We start from the raw sequence: 19,952 nt of genomic DNA on the forward strand, positions 1-19,952 counted from the left end.
AAAGCAAGGAGCTCAGGCGTCTGTATCTCTACTTGACCTGCCAGTGGAATTTAGCTGGTCCTGAGGAAAGGTCATAACCTCAGGCAAGGCAGCTCCCCTACGCCCAGAAACTTCCTGCAGAGTGACTCAGCAGTGAACAGTCAACAGTCAACACTCCCGGAAGCTGGGGAATGAATGCCTCTGTCCTGACTACCGGGAATCCCGGTAGTTCACCACTGCATCGGCTACAAGCAGCAGAGTTAAAAATGTCTAGCTTGACTCTGGTCGAGGGAGAATTAGAAGGTACCCATGTTGAGGGGGCGCCTGGGTGGCTCAGTCGGTGAAGCGTCCGACTTCGGCTCAGGTCGTGATCTCGCGGTCCGTGAGTTCGAGCCCCGCGTCGGGCTCTGGGCTGACGGCTCAGAGCCTGGAACCTGCTTCAGATTCTGTGTCTCCCTCTCTCTCTGCCCCTCCCCCACCCATGCTCTGTCTCTCTCTGTCTCCCTCTTTCTCCCCAAAATAAATAAATGTTAAAAAAAAAATTAGAAGTTACCTGTCTTGAAACCCTACTGCTATTCTAAACATAGGGCAACAAAAGATAAAATATAACGAGCATATAAGCAAAAGAGACATGTATATAAGATACAAAAAATAAAAATGAGAAAGATACGTACCTATACTTGACATATTGCCCTAATATTGACTTTCTTTATTGACACACAAGATGGTTCCATATGGCAATAAGATGGCTCCTTGTAATGATCAGAGCCACGGGCTTCCTTATTTATATCTTGTGAGAAGGACAGGGGGAAATTAACCTTTCCTTTTACCACAAAATCAAAGTCCTTCCCTCCCGTCTTGTGCCACACCAATGCAAAGGCTGCCGTGGACAACGTATCTGGAGATCAGAAGCCCAAGGTGGTGAACAGGCTGCTGGAACAGAGAAAAGGCGGCCAGGAGTTTGGCTCCTACGAGAAAATGAAGACTAAACATTCCCCACGAAGGGAAGGGGACGAGAGCCAAGATGATGGCGTGAGCCTAGGAGCTAGACAGTCTCTTCCCACTTCTGCAAGAAAGTTGAGAAAGCTGAGATTCTACTACAATGGGATAAGGAGGCAGGCGGGAGGGACCAGACACAGCCTCTACCGAAAACTTGGATGAGCAGCCCACTGGCTCAGTGCGATACGATGAACAACAGCCTCGACCCCACGCGAGAAATCTGGGTTCTGGACTGGGGGGTCTTGAAGAGCCAGCTGCAAACCTGGCACGTAGGGAGGAGCGAGGACAGAGGAAAACAGGAGGGAAGCAAACAAGGTCACTCAAGATGAGCCTACGGTACAAAATCACGAAACACGCAGCGAGACCTCCCGTGAAGGAAGAAATCCGACGGGACCAACAACGAACAACCCATGATGGGTGATCATTCACGAAAAAGACAACAATAAACATACTAGAAGGATCTGAGGCTAACATTAAAACAGGTAAGTTCTGGAGGGTGAAGCCAGCATCGTGATGCCAGAAGACATCCGTCATCTGTGTCCTCCAGCCACCGCCACCCAAACTCCATCATCCATCATGGACAAAAGTACCTTCGGAAAGCTGTGGGACATAGCGCCGGATGCCAAGGAACCTGGAAAGAGTCTTACCCACCCACGCATCAGGTAAACAGGCAGACAGACCTCGGTCGTGGCTGTGGACCCTGCAGTGGTCCCTGAACTGGCTCCAGCCCCTCTCCGCCAGTCTGGCAGCCCCAGGAAAGCACTTTCAAAAATAATCCCCCGCAGACGAGAGAACCTCTGGCGAAGTCCGGGTTTCAAGAGGAGAAGGTCCAGCGCAATGCTGGAGCAAAAAGATACAAGTTTGGGAAGATGCTGATCAGAGGGTACAAATTCCAATGGAATTATATTATATACTTGGAAGTTGCTCAAGGAGTCAATATTAAATGTTCTTACCGCAAAAAAGAAATGGTAACTTGGGATGGCTCAGTCGGTTAAGCGTCCAGCTTCTACTCAGGTCATGATGTCACGGTTCCACAGTTCACAGGTCCGAGCCCCGTGTTGGGCTTTGCGCTGACGGCCCCGAGCCTGTTTGTGCGTCTCTGTCTCCCTCTCTCTCCCTCGGCCCCTCCCCTGTGCGCTCTCTCTCAAAATAAATAAATGAACTTAAAAAAAAAAAGAAACGGTAATTTGGTAATGTAATGGAAAGCTACAGTCGTAATCATATTGCAAGATACAAATGTACCGTATCAACACGTGTTACGCCTGGAGCTTACACAATGGTATATGTCAATTATATCTCAAGAAAAGCTGGGGAAAAAAGCAAACATCTAATTGAGAGTAAAACAAAAAGTTCTGGGGGGGGTTACTTTTTAAAAGTAATCTCGATACCCAACGTGGGGCTCCAACTCAACCCCGAGATCAAGAGTCACGCCCTCTACCAACTGAGCCAGCCAGGAGCCCCACACGCAGTTGTAAAATGTATATTTGAAAAATGTCTGCTAGAAATGTTGGAAATGAAAAATATGGCCACTAAAAATTTTAAGTCAGTAAATGAGACAAACTCCAGAATGGATGTATTTAGCAAGAATTAGTGAATTGGAAGATACTGCTCAGAATTCAACAAAAAATGCATCATAGAGAGATTAAAAAAAATTTTTTTTTTCATTAAGCCATAGTTTCAAAACATGGAGGATAAATGGATGGGCTCCAAAATATGTCTAATAGGGATGTTGAAAGCGTAGAATTAAGCAAGTGGCAGAGCAGAGATATTTAGAAAGATAATGGCTGAGCATTTTCCAGATTTGCTGAGAGATGTACCAAATCCAGCGTCAACGAAAATAAATACACATCTGTGCACATCCTACTGAAATGCAGACAGACGAAGAAAAAAAAAATCTTTAGGTTACCAGAAAGAAAATACAGATTACCCACAAAGGAATGACGATTACATTCTCAGCTGACTCCTCATCCACAACAGTTGATTCCAGAAGGCAGTGGAGTGATATATCTTCCCAGGGCTGAGGAAAAAGAATCCTAACCTGTAATTTCACATCTGGCTAAATGTAAAGGCAAATTAAAGGCATTCACAAATATACAAAGATTAAAAGAAGGCACTACCTGCAGACCGCCCCCTCCCCCTCCCGGACACTTACAGAATTCTAAGAAGGACATAATGCAGGAAGAAAGATCATTTCTGTGCTGGGTCAGGCAGCCAATAAACAAACATTTATTGAGTGTCTACTCTCTATACCGCAGGTACATGATCCCTGCCCATCCGGAGTTTATGGTCTCGCTCTGAGGACTAAGCTGAAGAGAGTCTCAGGCAGAAGACTTGCTTTGGGCACGCTTTGGGCATGAAAGCACAGAAGTGTTACAAGAGTAAGTAACCAAGAGTAACGAGGTCAAAGTTCTCAGGGTTTAAAAGAGATGATGCTAAAACGTTTGCTTGAAGCCAGGGTGTGCTTATAGGCAATAAAGACCCATTAGGGGCTTTAAGGAGCGATTAAGTGGATTTGACTCCTCGCCATTTCAGTTTGGTATCGACACTGGTAAAAATGGGAATGTGGGGGCGCCTGGGTGCTTCTGGTGGTTAAGCGCCGACTCGTGGTTTCGGCTCAGGTCGTGATCTCACGGTTCGTGAGTTCGAGCCCTGTGTCAGGCTCTGTGCTGATGGTGCAGAGCCTGCTGGGGATTCTCTCTCTCTGCCCCTCCCAGTGCATTCTCTCTCTCTCTCTCTCTCTCTCTCTCTCTCTCTCTCTCTCAAAATAAATAAATAAACTTTAAAAAATGGAAACGTACAGTGTATAAATCCCCAAACCTTCCTCGCAGGGAGAATCAACTTAAAACTCTCTATGGAGACACTGACAAGATGCTTACCCTTTTCTGCACGTTATTGAATGCATCTGAATCTCTCCCGTCCTGGCTGTTGACCATCTTTTTATTTCGATGCTGTGGGTCAGAAAGGGAGAGGGTGTGAACAGGATAAATTCCAAATGAAACGGCAATAAGCTGAAATAAAAAGAATAAACCCCTGACCTTTTCGTCAGTTCTGCTTTCTGAAGAAAGATGTGCGCGTGAATTTGTTTCCCTAGCTACCGTGCATAAAAATAGAAGATGTGGTGTTTGGTAATTTTATGGCTATTAGAATAATAAAGTGTCACGGGAAGTTATTGCATTTTAAGACAGTGTTCCCCTTCATGCACAGACTCTGGGGAGCGGGGAAAGGAGGGAGAGACGCCATCATACACCGGAGTAGTGTGTGTGTTTATAGGTCATTTTAGAAAAGTTCTGTGTACACACCAGGCAAAACCCTAGCCCACAGTGACTGCACTGGATGCTCTCAGGAGTCAGCCGACGGGGTAACTCCTCTGAAGGCAAATACAGTGTGATGAATCCGACCCTGGAGTTTCTTCATCCGTAAACACATAAGACGGGCCAGTTCGATTCTGTGTTGGAGGAAAAAGAAAAAAAGGCCACTCACACAGGTCACAAACACCAAGAGCGCCATGAACAGACCTTTTTGGGGACACACGGTGCCCTTCCTTGAGGGCGGGAAGGCCAAAGGAGTGTTTGCTCTTGTAAACGGCTGGGAAATTGGACTGCTTCGCTTTTGTCTAAGGAAACTACTGCCTTCTACATCCTGAAAATTATGAATTCTGTCATTGGAGTCGAATGGGAAGAAATGGAAGGGAAGGGTAGTGTTTTATGAAACTAAAAGTTTTCTTGACGAGGAATCCAATCCAGCCCTCGGAACTCAAATGCGTCGTTATTATATCCGCAAAAAAAGTGAATGGGTATGCCCTCACTCCTTCTCCAGGATTCCAGGAGCTCTGGCAATAGAAACTCTTTCCTTGCACTCCCAAGGGACTTGAGTAGATCACCCAACCCTCCACCTATCCTTAGGCGATACCGTAGTGAAGCCTGAGGTGACAGTCTGTCATTTTCAAAAATGTCAACCACGAGGCGCCTGGGCAGCTCAGTCGGTTAACAGTCTGACCTTGGTTTCGGCTCAGGTCATGATCTCGTGGTTTCTTGAGTTGACAGTGCGGAGCGTGCTTGGGATTCTCTCTCCCTCTCTCTGCCCCTCTCCCACTTGCACTATCTCTGTCTCTCTGAAAATAAACAGATACACTTAAAAAAATTAAAAACAAAAGCAAAAATGTCAACCGTGATGTCCTCACCATTGGGAAAGTCACCCTAACATTCCAACACGTTAACACTGCGAATATTCCCCACCATCTGCTGGTGTATGTGCTCCAAGGCCCCCACTGCCTATGGGTTCAAACAGAACCTCTCTTTATTTTTTAATGTTTATTTGTTTTTGAGAAAGAGAGAGAGAGAGAGAGAGAGAGAGAGAGAGAGAGACAGAGTGTGAGCAGGGGAGGGACAGAGAGAGAGGGAGTCACAGCATCCGAAGCAGGCTCCAGGCTCCGAGCTGTCAGCACAGAGCCTGACGTGGGGCTCGAACCCACAAAGCGTGAGATCACGACCTGAGTTGAAGTCGGACGTCCAACCAACTGAGCCACCCAGGCACCCCGAACAAAACCTCTCCTAATGACAAATATGCCTCTAGTTCTCTTTCCCCCTGATACCTCTTTTTCCAGCTTACTCTCTGGACTAATATTCTCTCACTACTCCAGCATTCTGTGTTTCAGCCATACCAAACCATTCACGCTTTTTGGACCATGCCACTCTCCCTTGACATCTGCTCTAGATGGTCCCTGCATTAGCTGACGGAATAAGGAGGCGTGCACTGGCTTCCCCGATGCTTCGTAGCCGGCTGCCACAAATAGAGAGATTAAGTGCTTGTTACTTCCAGTCTCTTGGAACCCAGGGGTGATCAAAGAAGAAAGTTGTTGCTGTACTCAGCCTGCGTCCTTTGTCTAAACGCTGAAAGTGGGCGCTGAGATGGTGGCAGCTGACAGTAGAAAAGGTGTTAGCTACTCATTCCTCATGGAACATGGCTTCCGTAAGGCTAGGCCACTGCCTTCAGCAGCTTTCTCCAGAGGGGTGCCACAAAGTCAGCCCCGGAACTGAAGCAGTAAACTGAATAAGCATAATGCATGCACAAGCGTGCGTGTGTGCGCGCCCTTGCACACACACACACACACACACACACACACACACACACACACAGATTTATTCCTATGACCAGGGGACCAGGGATCTGCCTTCCACACGCTTTTTAACCTCCACCTGTTATCCTTCATTGGTCCAAATGCTCCAAGATTGATAGATGAGAATATATATTCACCTCCTTAACTCTTAAGTCAAACACATTAGCCTACTTCTCATTGAATCAACTGATTTATCTTGATAAATGAGGAACTTTTTAGTAATGAGAAAACAAAAGAAAGAAGCCTATGATATCAAGTGCAAGGTTTTGACCTGCCTCTTTCCTCAAGGGGACATTCCCAAACCTAAAAGTTTTCCTTTTTCTTACAATTTCAATTTGTATTTCTGCAAGTCAAAGTAAGGGTAACGATTCTTCTTCTTCTTTTTTTTTTAATGTTTATTTATTTCTTTTTGAGAGACAGAGAGAGCGAGCGAGTGAGAGAGACAGCAAGAAGGGGTGGGGCAAAGAGAGAGGGAGACAGAGAATCCGAAGCAGGCTCCAGGCTCCGAGCTGTCAGCACGGAGCCCGACGTGGGGCTCGAACTCGCGAACCGTGAGATCATGACCTGAGCCAAAGTCTGATGCTTAACCGACTGAGCCCCTGAGGCGCCCCCAAGTAGAACAATTCTTGAAAACGCTCCACTACAAGTCATTACACCTTACACATACTTCATCTTCTTCTAGGTAATTAATTGCACTTAAAAATGCATGTGCATGTGTTGGAGAGTTAACAAGGATCTCCTTCTACATATTAATGATTGGATTTACAATACTATACTCTTTATACAACAAGACTTAAATAAAACGATGAGGTCAAACATATGTTTTTCTGCACCTTGGCCTCTACCCAACTTGACACCATACCTGCCTTGAAAGTTTTCCCCCATTTCTTCCAATAAAGCTTAGCTCTGCTTCAGGGTCAAGCTTCTCTCTTCTACCTCCTTTCTGAATCCTTTTCTCAACCTTCCAGATGGCGAGAATGGTCAGCCCCGGGGGAGAGTAGCATCGTATCACTGATGTAATTTAACATTGCCAGCAGACAGCGATGGAAACGTAGATTCCATCTACGTAGATTACCATCTACGATGGTAGACTGATTTGGGGTTGGTTTTATTATTTTTGGGGGGTTTTCCACAATCGCCTGCACCCGGGGCCGACCTCTCCCTGCCTCCCCAGTCCCAGTAAGCTTCCAAACGAAAGTGATGCCTTCCTTTTTGTCTCTTTCTTACACACCATTTGCGTGGGACTCACCAAATTTTGTCTCATGCGGAGGGTGGTTGTGCCCATATTTTATCACAAGCTGCTTGAGATCAGGAACTACATAGTTTCCATCACCCCCAACCCCCAGTGCTCATCAGGGTGACGGGAACAAAGAAGGCCACGAATTAATACATCATGAGTGAATATAGGTAAGAAAGATGAGACCCAGAGAGGCCAAGCAACTTACCCAAAGTCACAGAGAGTTATCAACAGCGCCAGCATTAGAATCCATGACTATCTGATTTAAGTGAAGTCTTTAGTCATCCAGAAACTGCCCAATCATGCGACTAAACTAAACTCACACGAGGCTGACCATCTATTTCACCTCAGCAATTACTGGCCATGGAAGAGAATCTGAGGCCAAGGGTCTTGGCCTTTCTCCAGACAAATGTGAAATACCAAAAGGCTGGGCAAGTTCTCCAGTTTCGCTTATTTTGGGGGGTGTGCTATGGCTTTCGATCTTTTGAAGCAGAATCTAAGGAAGAAAAAGCATTCACAGGGTTTGCGAGCCTAATTGAAATATTCTCTACATCAAATATGTTCAATGTAGTAGAAACTGCAGATGTTACTGCCTTAATTTTATAACCCAATTATTCTTTTATTTCTAGTTGTCTTCAGGATAAATGAACTCTTATCAGCTATTCAAATAGGTAATTATCATAAAGCTAAATACCACACAACCTCATAATCCACGTCAATTTATAGACTAAACTGGAGTAAAATCGTGCTCTAGAGTTACAGGAAAGGAACTCCAGATTTTTATTATGTCTCAACATTTTTTTGCCAGAATACCCAAATGAAATTTAACAAGGAGATGATTTCTTTTGGTGAGGAAAAGGGTCTAGAATTGGCTTTTTTTATTGTAACAGAAGGAATGCTAAACTTGAGGCAAAAGATAATGAGTTTGGGAACAAGACCTGTAATTCATCAGCTATGTGACTCTGGCCAAATTATGTTTTCCCTTTGAGTTTCAATTTCCTTCTCTCTAGCAGAGAGATTTGGGATATTTTACTCTAGGACCCTTTCTATCTATAAAATCCCATGACCTTCTGCTCCTGATGGTGCTAGAATACTCCGGCCAGGACATCTCAGGGCTCAACGCCTTGTGGTTTTAATACGTAAGGTCAAGTTCGTGTGGCCTTCGAGAACAAAACTGCATTCATGTGCATCACCTCGGGGCAAGGCCAGGATTCAGGTGAAGCTACTGAGACACTCACGTGAGTCCAAAATTTAAGGGTGTCTCCCCCGAACTCAGCAAACCAGGAGAAATATTATTTTAACACAATATTTAAAAAAATCAAAATCGATGCAAAAATCCACAATGAGCAAATATCAATATTTTAAATAAGGATAGGATCAATACCCAGGGAGACGAGGTGTGTATTAGGATAGGTTTATTTATGCTGGAGTTTTTTTTTTTTTTAAGCATAATTCCCATATCTTAGATGTTTAACAGAGAAAACGTTGGTTTATTGCTCCTGTCACAACTCTGCTGAAGGCCTCCATGGGCTCTTCTCCCCACAGGCACACAGCCACTCATGGCAGGCAGGCAGGTCCTGTGATTGTTGCTGCAGAAAAAGAGGGAACCAGAGGGTCACTGCGTGAGTCAGCGTAGGTTAAGCAATGCTGCGGTGACAAGTGACCTTGGAATCTCAATGGCGTCCAGCAACTGAGATTGATTTCTGGCTCAGACTCCGTGTCCATTTATGAGTCAGCTACTGTACATTTACTTCACTCCAGGTGCAAGGCTGAGGAAGCAACCCTCGTCTCTTGGCACGGAAGAAAGACAACGGTGAAGAATGTCAGGGAGGCTATCCAATTCCCGCTCCAAATGGCGCACCCCGCTCCTGCTCATGTTTCATTGGCCGAGGGACGTTGCACAGTTTTACCCAGTGTCAATGGAGTGGAGAAGCATAATCCTCCCCCAGAGGAAGGAAAAGCAAATGTTGTGAATAGCAGACTATGTTCCACAGTCCACCCTGTTTTCTTGAATATTCACCTCCCCTCATTCCACGTCAGACACACACAAAACCCTCTTCCTCTCCCGAAGGCAGTCGGCCCGAAGGGCCCATTTAATCATGACGTCGATCCGTGAACCCACGAACTACAACGTGTTTTGCCTCACACGCATCTAAGATACTATCCTAGGAGAAGAGTGGAATAACATTATGAACAATCTGTGGCTGTCTAACAAATTGCCCCAAATGTAGGAGCTTAAGACAATGCATACTTCTCTCAGTTTCCGTCAATCGGGAATCCAGAAGTTGCTGAGTGGTTCAGCATCCGTCATGAGGTCGCAGTTGAGATGTGAGCCAGGGCTCTGGTCATGTGAGGATCTGACCGAGGGAGAATCTACTTCCAGACTCGCTCGTGTGCTCGCGTGCAGGCCTCAGATATCCACCACCAAGATCACTCACGTCGGTGGCAGCAAGCCTCAGTTTCTCGCTATATGGGACTCTCCGTAGGCTGCTGAGTATTCTTCTGACATGGCTTCTCTCTCCGGAGGGCTGTTTCATGACAGGGCAGTTGGCCTCAGAGCAAGAGAGACAGAAAGAATCCAAGAGGGAGTTATCTTTCCACGTAGGGTCCCGACCAGTCCATTCTAGCCATCTCCAGACATTTGAGCCTCGCCCACTGAGGTCCCAAGCATTGTAGAGTAGACACAGATAATAACAGTCCCCGTTATGCCCTAACTGAATCTCAAACTCAAATAATTATCGGCATCACAAATTGATTGTTCTTACAGGCCTCTAAGTCTAAAAGCGGTTTGTAATCCAATAAATGATGACATCATAAACTGGTACTTGTAGAGTAGGGTGCTGCCATTAAAACACACACACACACAGATACGTGACATCGTCCTTCAGACTGAGCTGTAGACAACAGCAGGAAGAATCTCGAGGAGTCTTCGTGAAAGCTTAGGGTTCAGTAAGGAGCTGGTTATCCGAGGCTGAAGTAAAGGGGGATGTGTATCGTTAACAGTGACAAGATAAGCAGTATGTTACCTGAGGTAACGGGAAACATATAGGAAACCTATAGATTTGGCTAAGGGATTCCCAGGAAGAATATTAACGCTGCCAGCTGATTTTGTTGAGTTACATGTATGAAAATACAGAGAGGGCCTAAAAAAAAATTTTTTTTAAAAAGGGAACTCTTCAATTTTCAAATTCAGTAAGAATTGAGAGAAAATACAAGGGAGTCAGAATCCATAGGTTCAAAACGAAAACCAGTTTTCAATCCCAGTCTCTCGAGATGGTAAAAAGGTCTGGAGACAAGAAATGGCCTCAGGACAAAGATCATCTCAAGGATGAGACTGAGATTTTTTTTGTTGCCTCTTCAGAAAGATTTGTGGGCATCCCTCACGGTCTCCCTCAACTAGGCATCTTAAGAGAGTCTCACAGCACTCAGACTCTAAAATGAAGCCAGAGAGAGCCTGTCACGAAAACATCTCTGAGTGTTGTTTTCGTCTAATGGAGTGAAGCCTAAAAAGATTAAGAGGAAATTCACATAATATTCAAGAGAACTAAGTTGGTGTCAGTACTGGCATCTTGTAAAAGGGGCAGAAAGACCACGAAATGATGGATCTCCAACTTTCCACGGGAAGAAGGCTGAGAAGGCTAGTCAGTTGCATAACTGATCGATTTCTCACGGAATGGAATGGTCTCAGAGCATGTAGCCAAGAGCCATGGGAAATCATTCCCAGGGAGTAAAACTGGACTTGAGTCAAGGAACCAGCAACACGTTTCTGGCTGGATTTTAGAATTGCTATAGACTAGCAACTGCTGTGTGCGCCCCATATCCCCCCCTTTAGTGTCTGCTATAGTCTTCCTGTCTCTGTCTTTCTATTGCATGTTGGGTATGTTGGGAGATAGATGCCTTAGCTCTTTCATTTGTAGATCTTCAGATGAAGAGGAATGAGATACTCAAGGAGCTGTATCACATCTAAAGAGTCTCACCCATACCAGGACTTGATCTGGATGATAATCTCTTGGAATTTGAACCAGTGCCGTGATGGGATGAGACGTGGGTGGTCTTGGAAGAGAATGAGCATTTTTCATGCAAGAGGAACTTATTGGTGGCCAGAGAGTAGATCGTGGCAGATGAAAGATGGCCACAAATTCTTTGACACTGACCCCCCACCCCCTCGCATCCCCCTGTCTACTGAATCCGAGCTGGCCTGTGGATTCTTTGGTCACTAGAGTATAGTAGAAGTGACGTGGTACCAATTCAGAGCCTGACCTTAGGACGACTTGCAAGCTTCTACCTGGTCTCCTGAGTTATGCCATGCTGGCGATTGATGCCAAAATCTGTGATTTGTTCCTTGCTGTCCTTTCACTGTGAGTCCACTGAAACTGTGGCCCGCATCTTCAGGACAGGTCACAGGATGAATAAAGTACCTGTGTCTGGACCGTAACAGTTTCATGGCAGAAGAAAATAATAAAGTGGAGTAACCATATGTTGGCTCTTGGAGCTTCTCCTTGGACATGCGCCCCTCACATCTGCTCACGGCCTATTGACGAAAATCAGCCACACGGCTCAAACCTAACCACAGAAAACTTGGAAATGTGAAGAAGTTCCCAAGTATTTGGTAAGCAGTGTCTTCATCATAGGGAGAATAATATCTCACTCATAGAAACTCCTCTTTCTCCGAAGGCTGTTTAAAAGCTCAACAGCCCTTGGGGCGCCTGGGTGGCTCAGTCGGCTGAGTGTATGACTTCGGCTCAGGTCATGATCTTGCAGTTCATGAGTTCGAGTCCCATGTCGAGCTCTGTGCTGACAGCTCAGAGCCCGGAGCCTTCTTCGGATTCTGTGTCTCCCTCTCTCTCTGCCCCTCCCCTGCTCATGCTCTGTCTCTCCCTCTCTCTCAAAAATAAATAAACATTAAAAAAATTAAAAAAAAAAAAAAGCTCAACAGCCCTTTGCATCTTAAGTCAGAACATCTGCTACAAGGTTACGCTGAACCTCCTGTCTTTCTGAAGCATGGGATCCTGGTAGGATTTTTAACTTAATTTGGGGGAATTAAAAAATATGACCAGAGCTGCACTCTGAACATCAGAGAGTCATTTAAACTGCTTAAGCTAGTATTTTCCATGGAAATCTTAGAGAAAAAAAAATCAAATGGCTGTGCTCAAATAAAAATCGTTCCTGGAAGTCCCCCAGAAGTGCTTGTTAAAAAACTACTCTAGCAACATCTGGGACTGACTTTGAGAGTTCTCAGATTGGAAGCAGGGAGACTAGTTAGGAAGGCTTTTGCAGGAATGTAGGACAAAAATAACGAGTTCTTGGCCAAGGTGAAGAAGTTGGAGGTGGAACAAGGGGATGCTTTGCAAAGATATTGCAGAGACGGAGGAACAAATGTGTGTGGGTGGAAAACCCAAAAGTCGGAAACGAGGGTGTATCAGATGTTTAAAAATAAAAAAATTAAAGTCCCAGAATAAAATATGGGTGAAAGTTATTGCTTTTCTTTCTTTCTTCTTTTTTAAAAGTTTATTCATTTATTTGGAGAGAGAGAGACAGATTGCGAGCAGGGAAGGCACAGAGAGAGACGGAGAGACAGAATCCCAAGCAGGCAGAGCTAGACACGGGGCTCGAGCTCACGAACCGCGAGATCATGACCTGAGCTGAAATCAAGAGTCAGACGCTCAGCCGACTGAGCCACCCAGGCGCCCCTGCTTTTCTTTTCGTAAATAGGAAATCCAGGGGAAGAAAAGTTAAATGTGGAGAAATTTGGCTACGGAAGCTTTAGAAATGCCTGCACTCTTTCAGTATATATGTATACAAAGTCAGAAATAAAATAAAAACAAAGTGCAAAGTCGGGGAGGTGGGGGGAGCTGCAGCACAGATAATAGGGAGTGAATGTCCTAATACGTACAGATTGCTTATAAAATATGAACTCTGAAATCAAAAGTGGTGAAAAGTCATGGGGATGCAATTCACAAAATGAGAAATACAAATCAACAATCAACATGGGACGCTCAGTTTCATTGGTGATCAAATAAATTCAAAGTTTTAAATGTGCCGGGAGCTTTTTCCTCCAGATTGCCAACACGGAAACTATTTACAGAATCTTATGTTACTAATAGTTTGGGGGAAACACTAGCTCCCAATCACTGTTGATAAAGGTGTAAATAAATACAATTTTTTCTGGAGGGAAGTATGACAATATGTAAACAATTCTGCATGGAAATATCTTTTGACCCAGCAATCTGACTTAAAGGATTTATGGACCAAAGAGAATTGTGCGAGTATTTTTGAAAAAGTATGTTCAAGGTCGTTCTTTGTGGGAATGAACCTACTGGATTCCTGAATATCCACTGGTAAGGAGAACTTGTTAAATAAATCATAGTATGTTCAACAAAAATGAAATGCAGTCTTTTTTGATTTGTATCTATCGGCCTTTCTAGTTGGCTAAATTAGTTTGTTTCATAACAAAAAAACAAAACTACAGTATCGTGTGGTCTGATCCTAAATACAACTATGTGTTTACAATCAGACCAGCTTGTGCAAAAAAGGGGAGTTTTCCGCGAGGATACTAAGGAATCCCACAGCCTCTCAGAACAGAATAGCAACTAGAGCCACCAACACGGATTGCCCCAACTCTCTCTCTCGGTTTTTCTACTCCCCTTCTTTATACAGGTGCCATTCTTAAGCCTCAGTCCCCCCCCCACCTTTTCTGTTCTCTAGTCCATAGAGCAGCAAAATGGTCACCAATGTCATATCTTAGAGTTGCAATTTTTTAGACCAACCGAGCAGCTTAACTAAACTGGAATATTTTGGTCTCAACGTCAAGTCCTCGAGAATCCACTCTGGCTGACTGAGTACAGGGAACCGTCCAATCCTGATCCACTGGACTGTTGATCAGGTAACAGTGCCATATTGTATCAAATTGTTCTCCCTGTGCCAACCAAGGGTGGGGTGAAGTCGTTCTGTTTTTCTAAGATGAGAAACTCCAGGGTGGAAGGAAGCACTAATCAAACAAGACAATTGGCATCCAGTACATTCTACCCATTTGCTCCCTAGAAAACACAGATGGTCACTTCCTCCCATACATTTCAAAACTACAACATTTAAGCAACAAACCCAAGCAGGAAACATAGTAGCAACATGGTAGGTGACAGCAAGATCCAGTTCTCTGGGTGACGTGTATCTTTTTCTCCAGGACCATATCCAACAGATTCTTCCTATCGGATATTATAGATATTTTTAAATGGATACAAAACACTGGAGGAAAACATCATCAAGTGCAATAAAAGTTGTCACTCGAAAATGACCATAGGAGAAACTATGTCTTGGCCACTGGTCCAGAGCACATCCTCTATTTAGGGTTTCTCAGCCTTGACATCACTGATATTTGGGGCCAGATAATTTTTCGACATAGTCTCTACCCATTACATCTAGCCTCTATCCGTTAGATGCCATAGCACTTCCCCTCAGTTGCAAAGATCAAAAGTGGCTCCAGACATTGCCACATATCCCTTCGGGCACAAAAATCTCCACCTATTGGGAACCACTGGTCTATTAGGACAGAAAAGGATAGTTTATAACAAAGGGGTAAAGCCAGTAAATCTCCTGGTAGGAAAATAAATTTCTTGTTCTGAAATTTTGTTACTCTAAAGTCTTCCTGGAGAAAACACCTTCCTTGCCTAGTGATCTGAAGATACCACCCCTGGGGAAACCCAGGACAATTTCCCTAAGGGGGGAACTATAATAACTAGGCAGCGTGCTGGCTACTGGTGTAGGTATTTGGGACCAGGGATTACTTTGAAGGATATGCAAGCCCAGGCCATTATTTTCTGGCCTGAAATTTTTCTGCAGAAACAACCCCTTATAAGAATCAGTAAGTTACCTATCAATCTCTTGTTAAGAGCTCCTTTTCCTGAAAGCCCATGACAGCGATCTCATCAGGCATGCCTTTTGAACCCCCATCCAGGGTTTTTGCTTCAACACTGTTGGCCATTCTTTCCTAACCTCATGGCAAGACAGGGTTATCCTATGATGTTACCCCCAACTCAAGTTTTAATGTGCTTCACCAGGAGATACACGATCTCCTTCATCCAGCACAAGCTGTTTTGTAATAAATGGTTTTGGAGGTAAAATGAAAACTGTCCGTCTCTTCTGGATTTCTCCCAAATATCCCCCAATTTAGTACCAATAGTAGAGTTTTATAATCCTCACTTGGTATTTATATGAAGAATCTATTACCTGCCATTTAGCAAGACATACTTGATCTTAATTTGCGGCAGAAGCCCGGCTCCATAGACAGAGAAGATATCCCTGAAAGCTGCTCGCTACTGAGCCCAACTCACGATGGACAGATATCGAATATTTCAAACAGAATGCAAAATAACAGTTCGTCTGGTAATCATGGTTGGTAGAATTGCCTCCAAAACTGAGAACAACTCCCCCCCCCCCAAAAAAAAATCAAATAGAGAAAATTAGTTAGACACATTTTTGAATTCACTTCAGAGAGAAAGTGCTTGGGAAGAGAAATTTGACCATCAAAACGTGAACCTTAGTTTCCTGTAGGTGATGGATTGAGGAGTGATCTGCCTCAGTCAACTTCGCACTATTCTGGATTGCCTTCATTCTTCAACAGTGATGTGTCTATTTTAAAAAGCGGAAAAATAGCTTCATTATGTTAAAAATGATAAAAAGAAATGTCCAGAGGATAAGGATTTGGCTAAAAGACCCAAAAAGAAGTAGTCACAGTTGGGAGAAAAAAAGAAAAAACAAAACAAAACAGGGAAGAGTCCATTAAGAAAGCTAAGAGAAGATTTTCAATGAGAAAGGAGTAGTCGGGCTCAAATGTTGTAAGGAGTCCACGAAGGAACGGAGAAATAATGTCCCACTGCATTTAGCGGTTAGGGGTTCTCTGATGGCCTTGGAAAGTGTTCATTCAGTGAGTAGGGAGGAGGTCTAAATATAGCAGCCGAGGAGTTACCCAGAAGAGAGGCGGGAGAGAGGGACTTGGGGTGCAGATGGCTGTTGAGTGGTACGTAAGTTAGTACTGCCTCTTGGTGAAGAGTATGACATGATCGTAGACCCTGGGTAGTCTTTGGCCAATGGGAATGAGCACTTGGACTTTGGGTCTGACACTCCGACCTCATGTTATAGAAAAGACATACGTTTGGGGAATTAAGATGATATTTATGAAGGAGAGTAAACTTCAGCTTACCTGCAGTTGAAGAGTTCAGGAGTAATTTTATCCTTCACTAAGTAAAATATTTCAGACACCACAGAGTCCCAAGGAAGCCAATGGCTGCCCTGTCCACTGGTTCCAGACTCACACAGGACAAATCCTTTTGGATGTCCACAATTATTTCAACATTAATGTATCAACATGAGCACATCATCTTGATCACGTACTCACCCTCTCGTGCCCTGATCTTGGATAAAAAGCATCACCCTCCAGCTAATTTCCGAAATTAGAAACATCATGGTCATTCTCAATCTCTCCCGCCAAATCTTCTCGATTCCAACTCCTACGTGGTTCTCAAATGAGTCTTCTTATTTTCTACCTCCCGCCACTTCTAGATATTAGTTCTGGGTCTCATCATTTCTCACGTGGACAAAAAAAAGGTTCCACAACTGGTCATTCTGCCTCCAGCGTCAACTCTGTCATTCTCTTCTCCATATGTCTATCCAAGGTCATTCTTACCAAAACCAAAGATCTCATAAAATCCTTTAATTGCTATTGATCACCCACAACAAGATGAAGTAACACTTTAAAGGTAAAGGATAAGGGTCTTTTACCAATTGGGCCGATTCTAGCTGCTTTACAAACATTTATCACTCCCCTTTCTAACAGTACCTTACATTCTAACTACATGTGGTCACCTTAGTAAAGTTCCAGCTGGGTCCTAGCATACAAGATTCCATTTCTCGGAATACTTTCTCTTTCTAGCTGGAAAACTCCTACTGATCATTAAATGGGGAGTAAGAATGCCATTTATTTTGTGAAGCTTTGGGCTCCTCGGGGGAAAACACCGTGTCTTTTTTATTTCTGCATCACTCCTGCCTGACATGGTACCTGGAAACCAGTAGGAGATAAAAAATGGACCGTCTATCCTCTACTCAGCCCTTGAAGCAGAGTCGGCACCACCAGGGAATAAGCTCCAGCCAGCTCCTAAAAAAAGTCGTGAAGAGTAGATAATGTTTCTCTTAACTCCTAGCCCCTCCCCTTTAAGACCATTTGATTATGAAGTTAGTCACTATGTTGATGTAGATGCTTTCCAGGCACTACACCAGGGGCTGGGAACCCAGTGGTAAACAATATACATATCTTGCTCTAGAGATGCTTAGAATCTGGTGGGATTCTCATCTATACTTGATTTCATCTCCTTGCCTCTGAACTTGCTAAATGTAGCAACCTACTAACACCTGCCCCACCTTACAATTTGGACATTGGCACTACTGAATGGCTTTAGGTTTTCCACCACCTTTGGCTGTGGTGCATTCTAGAATCTCGAGGGAGAGCTTTCCATTTTAGCCCTGGGACCCTGGAAACACAAATGCTACTCTGATCCTAGCCTGGTGTTGAAAGGAACAATCCAAATGACAGCCCTGCCTTAGTTTAAAGCTAGGTTCTCTTTTCTGCTTATTATGGATCTTTGATAAGAAATACAATTGCTGAGAAGTCTGTTTTGCTTGCTGTTTGCTACGAGCATTGTGAGGCCTTTCCTGAATGTAACCCGCTGTGTAGTAGAATGGGTTGTAAACCTTCCTAAATGTAGTCTGATATGTAATGGAATGAGTGATTGTACATAAACTAACCGGCATTTCTCGCTTCTGTAAACCTGCTTGCTTAGCACATTCCTCACCTACCCTACCCCCTTCCCCCTTCCCCCTTTTTCCTCCCGCCACAAGTAACGGACAAAGCCTTCCCGCCAAAGGACAGACAAAGGACGCCCAATCAGAGAACAACAAATGTCCTTACTTTAAAATCAACTAATCAGGCCCCTCATAATTTGAAACCTCCCCTGTGCTATTTGTCTCTGTCTATAAAAACGTTGTACCAACCCTGATCGTGGCCTCTTGCGTCACCGGCGACGAGTGCGCAGAGGACCAGGTTCGAACCTGCAATAAACGACCCTTGCCGCTTGGCTTTGACTTACGACTCTGGTGGACTTTTGTGGGAGGTTTCGGAACTTCGGGCATTACAGTGTCAAGGAGCCGGAAAAGGATTTCCCTCTACCCTTCTTCCATTCTCCGGCTGGTGCCCGGTAAATTAGGCCGGCAAAAGGCAGATCAACAAGAGAAAAACAACGGAAGCTTACGAACACGCGCGTTGTGCGTGCCTGTGGGAGCACCCGGAGGTGAGTGAGCCAAAGGGGTGGTCAGAACTTGGACTCACCTACTTCCTTACCCTAAAGAAAGGGAAAAAGGAGTTTAGGGTTTCTGAGAGAGGGAGGAAAGATCTGGCAAGGGGACCCAGAAAACTCTGGTCCACAAGGGTTTTTGTTTGTAGTAAACTTTGTTAAGCGGATTAAGTAGGTGGCTTCTCTATTGGTAAAAGCTGTTAAGAATCCTCTTTACAAATGTAAATTTTCCTTATAAATGCAAATTTCCTTGGGACAGGAAAGCTCGTGCCCTGCGTTTAGAGCCTTCCCGGCATCTGCGGGTTCTCAATGGCCTTTCGCTCAAAATAGTCCATATGCCAAAGAGGCGTGTTCCGAGGTGGCACGTTGTGGTAACCTTCACGGGGGCCCCTGTTTTACCAAACCTGATCCTTCTGAAAAGGTGGTGAGAAAAAAAGGATGCCTTAAAGGTTTTTCCGTCCTTCACCCCTCCTACGACTTCCTTTGTTACTCCCGACTGCCTTAACATTTTTCTCCGGTTGTGTCAGGGACTCTAAGGACGCAAGACTGAGGGTCTTGTGCCCAGACAGTAAAATTGCAAGCTGTCCTTTTCAGCTTTGCAAGCGAAAGAGAGACAGCAGCCTGAGAAGGGGGGGATAAGCAGCCGGAGAGAGCTGTCAGTTTCACGAAGGTCACGGAGGGCGCTGCGGCTGCCAAGTTCTCAGGATTGTTCCCAAACTCCCACAGAGCCACTGCGCTCTGGCTACAGCCTCTATGCCACAGACCAGGATCTCCGGCTCATTCTGTGGAACAGAGCCAGGTTCCTCTGGGTTCTCAGATGCTCCCTGGGTGTTCACCGGGCACCTCCGGAAGCCACAGTCTTGCTTGCAGCATCCTCATTCACGTGTTCTGATCAGAACTAAAAGCTGGAGATAGATGAGGACATTCGGAGTGAGTGATCCCGTCTAGGTAAGGCCGGCCGATGCCATCTTTAAGATCTGCGACATGGCCACGCTGGCAGGACCCAGGGAGCACACCCCGCGCAGCCCCCCACTGTGTCTAGCGGACCTCGAGAAGCATTGCCACAAAACTAACGATAAAATTAATAATGCTTCCCCCGGAACCCCTCCCCCTGGAGTCACCGAAGCATCCTATATATTTTGCACAGGAGAATTATTGAATAGTTTTCATAAGCATATTATTATGGAATAATAATGATAATAATAAATGATGAGGGAGCAGGAGGCAGGCTGAGGGCAAAATACAGGCTGGCACACCCTACGCCCCCAGGGGAGCATGTGCG

The 19,952-nt window shown here is 44.8% G+C and overlaps 2 long non-coding RNA genes across 2 annotated transcripts in view; both read right to left on the minus strand.

Moving 5' to 3' along the window:
- Positions 1-506: 506 nt before the first annotated feature.
- Positions 507-19,952, minus strand: part of LOC109495232 — a 221,220-nt gene continuing 201,774 nt past the window's right edge. Inside the window, exons 15-17 of the long non-coding RNA XR_006591291.1 lie at positions 4,278-4,423; positions 3,855-3,926; positions 507-2,995 (exon numbers count right to left, since the gene is read on the minus strand). This is a non-coding gene — a long non-coding RNA (uncharacterized LOC109495232). The remainder of the gene's footprint in view (positions 2,996-3,854; positions 3,927-4,277; positions 4,424-19,952) is intronic.
- Positions 8,728-12,094, minus strand: LOC123382639. The gene is made up of 2 exons (XR_006591294.1): positions 9,583-12,094; positions 8,728-9,496 (listed from the first exon to the last, which is right to left on the minus strand). It is a non-coding gene; the product is annotated as an uncharacterized LOC123382639 (long non-coding RNA).

The sequence above is a fragment of the Felis catus genome, chromosome E3 (assembly GCF_018350175.1).
Source record: "Felis catus isolate Fca126 chromosome E3, F.catus_Fca126_mat1.0, whole genome shotgun sequence".
Taxonomy (NCBI): domain Eukaryota; kingdom Metazoa; phylum Chordata; class Mammalia; order Carnivora; family Felidae; genus Felis; species Felis catus.